Here is a 6,935-nt window from a genome sequence, read left to right on the forward strand (position 1 = left end):
ATTTAGCTGCAAGGTTTTTCTTCTTGTCGCATCTCTTCAGATTCATTTTTTGCGGTGGAACAAGAGAGACCAAAACCTAACCTGAGTTACAAAAAACAAGACACCGATGGCTATAAAGTGAGTGACCAGGAGCAACTGAAGTAGTCCTTCACCCACCACATCCAATGTATGTGCTTCACAGAAAAACAACAAAAATAACAAATCTATGCATTGCAACAGCTAGCTTTACAAAATCCATTCTCCAAGGGTGAAAAGCAGGACGGGGAGGTGGGAGGGTAAATGGCACAGGGAGAAAAAGTATTCAGATCAGTCCAGATACAAGATCTGGCAAATGCTAGAAAATAGCAACAGAAAACCATGTGGTCCTTTCAGACTTCTGGTATTAAAAATCCACATACTGGTGTCAGGAAGATTCTGCTTAAGTGCACCAGAGACAAAATTCCAATTCCTCAGAGAAAAGAGAATATATAAAGTGCTCTTGGCAGAAAGAGTAATGCCTTCCCTGGTTTGGGGGAGATGAGCAGGGAAAAGAGCTGCCACATCATCCTTCCAATCCCACTCATGCTCTATAAGTGACAGGTGATGTCAGTGGCCTGCATCAGCCTTTAGATTGGCAGGAGATCGATGTGGTAAAAGGAACTTCTCTGCCAAATGTGAGCAGACTTCAGGTAGACGATCTTGTGGAAGGAAGGGTCTGTTACTTACAAAGACCACCAGGGAGAAGAGGCTCAACTGGAAAACATACACTTTGCCAGGGGTCTTTGCTTCATTGGTGCTGATAATGAACAAAGGAAAGAGGATGGAGAAAAGGCAGCCACAATGTATGTGGACTGTATTCCTGTGACCAAAGCCAAAGGCAAACTAAATCCAAAGTAGCAGGAACAATTCCTTTCTGTGTTTGACAACCACTAGTGCATTTCCATTCCTTTATTGAACCAATGATATTCAAAGCAGTATAGTGAATACAGAAGGGACATATGCAGGAGACTAATCAGCTGACCAACAGGATGGTTGGGGAAGAGACTCACAAACATTCCCTGGAGAGGGAAAAGAGCCAGCAGCAAAAGGTGGAACAGAATATCAGCAATTATTTTGCTGACACTAGGGAATAGGTGAGGCTTCCTTCCTGATACCTCAAATGCCAGATAACTATATCTTGGAACCAAATGGTATTGACAATTTTGCTAAGCACAAACAGGGGAGCACCCAAAGAGCACTAAAAATTGATGTGAGGAAGAATTTCAGCTACGACCAAAGATCTCTGTAGTGATGGATCACCAATACTTTGTGAGTTACTGACTGAAGCACAGGAATAAACACTTGGTAAAACAAGAGGAGACTCAAGCAGAATACTCCTCCATTCCAGGGGCAGCACTGGAAAATTCTACCAACAATACATGGCTCAGTCTCTTGCTTTGGCTCTATACTCTGTGCTCTCGTCTGCATCAGGACACTACTTGTCCTTCTTCGACTCTGTTCCTCCCTCTTTTGCAGTATTGGAGTCTCCAGGTTAAAGATGGTAGAGATACCCCAGATGGAGTCCTTGATTCCCCTAGCAAGGTCCTGGAGAAAGATTTTGACACTGTCAGCCATCTCTTCACCACCCTTCACTATCAACTACACAGGGAGAGAGAAGTGCCTCAAAATGTCCCACCATGAAGGGCCAGGTAGCTCCATCGAGGGCCCTGTTCGGCTCCTCCGTGGCCAAAAAGACCCTTGTGGTTTTTCTCGTCCATCACCTTAACCACTCAGCCGCGACTACAGCTGACATGCTTAAGGCCCTTGTTTTCCACATGGAATTGGACCTGTGCCCCTGGCAGCCATTCCCACAGCTCGTCTGGTAGAGTGTAAAAGTTGGACGTTATTAATTATAAGGAAAATTCAAATTAAAAACACAGTGAAATAATACTCCCTTTCACCCAAATGGCTTAAGATAAAAGAACTGAAAATATCAAGTGTTGCTGATGATATGGAACAAGTGAAATTTTCATACACTGCTGATGACACCGTCAACTGTCACATCCACACTGGTACACTATTTATAAATATTGGCTAAAACAAAATACATATATATAACCTATAACCCTGAAACTTCAGAGCTCATTTAGATCCAAGAAAAATGAATATTTATTTCCCTTGAATGATATCTACAAAAGTGTTCATAGCAGCATTAGTTGTTTTATATGTACATCAGCAGTAGAATGAATAAAAAAATTGTGATGTATAGTATTAATACAATGGAATATGATAGCAATAAAAAAGAACTACTGCTACTAGACACAGTACTGATATATCTAATAAAAACTTATTGAGTGAAAGACTCTACACTCAAATGAACACATACTGTATGATTCCATTTATAATATCTCAAAACACAGGAAGATGGTGGTAGAGGTCAGAAGATTGGAATTTTGGGGGATAGATACAAGAGAGCTTCTGAGAGCTGAAAAATTCTCTATCTTGGTCTAGATGTTTATTATATGAGATATACTTACATAATAACTCATTAAGCTGAATAAGTTGTATACATTTTACTTTTTGTGAACTAAGCCTCAATTTAAACAAAAAGAAAAAAAGAAGAATTTACTTGGATATCTTCTCACCTCTAATACATCCTATCTCTTCGTTAGTGCTATTCAAAGTGTGGTCTGCATATTGATGCCTTCTAAAAACTGTGTTTTGCCTGTCTGTGGGCATTAGAAACTTTTGTATCAGTTTGACTGTGCGAGAATATTGGACTTCTCCTACTAAATAAAGTAGAAAAAATTTCAGGAATTGGATGAGTGGAGTGTGGTGCTGCCACTTAATGGTCAAGCAGTAGCACTATGTTGCTGCTTATCATACTGTAAGATTGGTTGGACACCTAGAACCCAAGAGGAGATACAAATCTGAGGAAATATGATTATTTACTTTTATAATTTGTTATTTTACAATGATATTAATCATAATCACGCCTGCTTTCTATGTTTATAATTTACCATTATTAGCTAAAATAAAACAAACAAAAAACAAACCAGTTGATTTCAGCTGACTCTGATGAATGGTGACCTTCATGTGTGTCAGAGTACAATTGTGCTCCATAGGGTTTGCAATGACTGTCTTTTTTCAGATGTAGATGGTCCAGCCTTTCTCCCCAGGGCTTCTGGGTGGATTCCAACATCCAACTCTTTGGTTATCAGCACAGCATGTTAACCATTTGCACCACTAAGGGACTCCATTAGCTAAACAGGGAAGTAAAATTAATATTATTTATTTGTAACTCTAATTTACATTTGCAAATGAAGGTTAAGAGGGCTAGAGAAGCCAGAAGACAAGTACTGTATGTGCCAGAGAGTTGTGGTCTAAAAAAGAGCCTCCAGCATGTCTGATAATGGAGAAGAGTGTGGAAAATAAAGAAGAAACTCTCTTATCGGTGACAGCTCGTCTTTCAGAATCGGCCTGTCTGGAATAAATGAGGAAATTGCAGCAGCTGAAGACCATCTGCAAAGTGAATTTTAATAAAACTCCTCCATGTGTCTGGACAGGTTCTCAAACCTCAGTCTCCAGTGAGCAAAGGAGTCTAGGCTTTCTGCCTCAACCACGTTTTGGTGTGACCGTCATTTCGGATACAAGTTTTTAAAATATTTCCTCCAAAAATATTTTAGATTCTTTTACAAATTCTTTCTCCCCAGCATGAGATCCAAGTCTTCTCAGTTCAGAGGAAAAACTTCATCTACCTTCCATTTCTCCCAGCTCTGGAGTTGGCTTCAAAGAGCCGCGGCCTATGCTAGGGAGAAGTTACACTGGGTGTATAGGCGAGGGAAGAAATTATCAATTGATATGGTAAATAAAGATATTAACTACACATAAATCTTAATACAGACATTAAAATGGACATGTATAGGACTAGGACTGTGCTGAACTACTGTGAAAGCATCATTCTGGAGTGCACAGGAGGGAAGAGGGAGGAGAGAGAGGAGCATCAGCTGATGGAGAGAGAAAAGAAGTGGGGTGGGGTGAAATGAAGGAAGAGAAGGAGAAAAAGGAGAGAGGAAGAGAAGCAGGCTAGTTGCAGAAGAGGATTCAATTCATTTTGCCCAAGACTGTCTGGCTGTTTGAAACCCTGGTGGTGCAATGGTTAAGTGCTATGGCTGCTAATCAAAAGATTGACGTGTTCAAATCCACCAGGTGCTCCTTGGAAACTCTATGGGGGAGTCGTACTCTGTCTTATAAGGTTGCTATGAGTTGGAATCGGCTTGACTGCAATGGGTTTATTTATTTATTTTTTTGTCTTACCTTTTAGAGAGATTCACTACTCTTTCCTTCCCGGGATAGACATGCTGAGCATTGTGGATGGCGCACTTGAGGTTGAATTTTTTGTTTTCGATTCAAACATTGTTGGTATTGGTGGCTTCAGTGGGAGCTGCAGGAATTTCCCTATTTTACTGCATGGATGTGATGGGAGGGGTGTTGAGAGAAGAAGTGGGATGTGCAGTCAGCTTTGAGATTAAGCACCACTGAGACTGGGGAAGTTAACTAGGTTTTGCTTGAAATGTAAATAATAAAAAAGAAAGTTCCCATATGTTTGCTCCACGTATTTCCAACTCTTAAATGAAGCCTCCTGAGGTCCAGCTTTTTCCTAAAGAAATTCTATCTGGCCTCTCTACTCTTCACATCCCGCTCTTAGCTCAAAAGAAGTCTAAAGAGGGGAACTGTGACCACAGAAGTTCAGAGACTCTGTATAATCGATAATAACTACATTCTCAGTCACCTTTTCCTCAGTCCTACTATAGGTGCAGAGGCAATGGAGGTTAGTTCCTTGCAAGTCAGGTAGATGACCTCAAAATTGGCTTAGGGATAGTCTGTGATAGACTGATAGAAGGTGGATAGTTACAACTTTTGGAGAGAAGAAGAGAGGGGACAATGCATTATAAAAGACCTCCAGGTCTCTTGGCTTCTCACCTCTTTTACCATAATTGATACCCTTTTCCTAGAGAGAAACTAGCCTTTTCCTTGCCTTCAAGTCTTCCTCTACAAGATCCGTCTAAAAAGTTTCTCCTAGTTTAGGTCAAAACACAAAACTCTTTTAGTTCATATTCTGGATTTTATGATCAAATCCACATTGATTCATCAAGATTGTTATTCTTATTCTCAGGCTCAATAATTGAAAATATTTATAAGAAATGTAGAATCCTTCCACAAGGATGTGGCAACTGTCTTGAAACAATGTAGATCTTACCTGAGGTCTTTGGGTTAATATGTCTGTGCTCTCCTCTTTTGACCCATGAGTGCTTAGGATTTGTGCTCCATTTCTTCTTTGGCAGCCTCTTCAAGAGGTGGAACTCTCCCAACCACCCAGAGACTGAGTTCAGGACAGATGGCCTACAATTATCTGTTGTGGCTGGGATAGTCAGAAGTAGCAGAGGTACAGGACCCTGGTCTGATGGTTGGAAAATTCCTAATACCAGGAAGACTATGTGGAGAAGGAACAACTAATTTGGAGTTTCAAGCTGAAGCCACTTGAATTAATGCTGGCTATAGCACAGTGGTTAAGGCAATCAACTGCTCACAGAAAGGTTAGTGGTTTGAAACTACCAGCGGCTCCCCCGGGAAAGATGTAGCAGTTGGCTTCTGTAGATTTACAGCCTTGGAATCCCTACGGGGTCGCTATGAGTCAGAATCGACTTGAAGGCAGTGGGTTTTTTTGGTTTTTATGCATTTCCGTGGCTGGGACTTCATGTCCTAGGGTTTAATTGCTCTCTATCCCTTTAAGGGGTCCTGGTGGCACAAGTTGTTAAACGTTTAGCTGCTAAGCAAAAAAGGTCAGCAGTTCCAATCCATAGCCACTCTCTAAAAACTCTATGCGGCAGTTGGATTTTGGTTTTTCCCTGGAAAAGGAGTCCCTAAGTGGACTTAAATAGTTAACACTTCCTTGCTGCTAACTGAAAGACTGGAGGTTCCAGTCACCCAGAAGCTCCTGGTCATCTACTTCCAAAACATCAGCCATTGAAAACCCTGTAGTGGACGTTTCTACTCGGACACACTTGGGGTCGCCATGAGTCAGAATCAACTTGAAGCCAACTAGTTTGCCCTTGGAAATATGTCCAAATATGGATTCCTATTGCTTTATGGCGACTTCTTATCACTTATGGTTTTTTCCTGCCACCTAAAAGTTTCTCAGAGACAACATTGCAGCTCCAAGCCAAATACAGTGAGATTATGAACAGCAAGAGGAAAATGATGTCTGTCTGGAGAGCCCGTGCTTGGCTGAATGGAAGATGATAGTCAAAAGCTGTGTTTCACTGCTTGGGCGACGCTGCGCACCTGTCAGGAGTCAAAAACAAAAATACCAAACTCATTGCCTTCTAGTCGATCCCGAATCACAGCGACCCATTAGGACAGAGTAGAACTTCCCCATAGGGTTTCCAAGAAGCGGCTCATGGATTCCAACTGCCTACATTTTGGTTAGCAAAAAACCACTGTGCCACGAGGGATCCAAATGTCACTTCCACGACATAGTCGGGAAAGAAACGAACCCACACGTGCAATGCAGGATGGATTAGCAGTCCATCACCTTAACCACTCGGCCACCTAGTCAGGAATCCAAGGAAACAGAATCAAAGAGCAGCAAAGCTTACGCACTCAGTTTTGCCTGGAATAATTTAGATATCAGCATATTTGGAGGTAGCACAGCGGAGAGCCTCACTAGGGGGTTTTGTGGTTTAGTCGGTTAAAAAAAAAAGCTGTCCTCAGGGACCTTTCAACCCCCCACCCCTTATCTGTCTTTCTGTCTCTTTAATAATAGTACATAATGGGACCTCAATCTGCATGCTTTTGATTTAGGTGATTAAGAGGTTCTGTTAGCATCTGGTTCTTCTTTCCTCCCTTTTTTTGTGATTTTCCTTCTGCTGTCCCAGTCACCTTAAGGGATATAGAAACTCGTAGAACAGAAATGG

At 41.5% G+C, this 6,935-nt stretch overlaps 1 pseudogene; it reads right to left on the minus strand.

Annotated features, from left to right (window-relative positions):
* Positions 1–585: 585 nt before the first annotated feature.
* Positions 586–1,599, minus strand: LOC101358531 (etoposide-induced protein 2.4 homolog pseudogene; annotated as a pseudogene).
* Positions 1,600–6,935: the final 5,336 nt, after the last annotated feature.

The sequence above is a fragment of the Trichechus manatus genome, unplaced genomic scaffold (assembly GCF_000243295.1).
Source record: "Trichechus manatus latirostris isolate Lorelei unplaced genomic scaffold, TriManLat1.0 scaffold00180, whole genome shotgun sequence".
Classification (NCBI taxonomy): domain Eukaryota; kingdom Metazoa; phylum Chordata; class Mammalia; order Sirenia; family Trichechidae; genus Trichechus; species Trichechus manatus.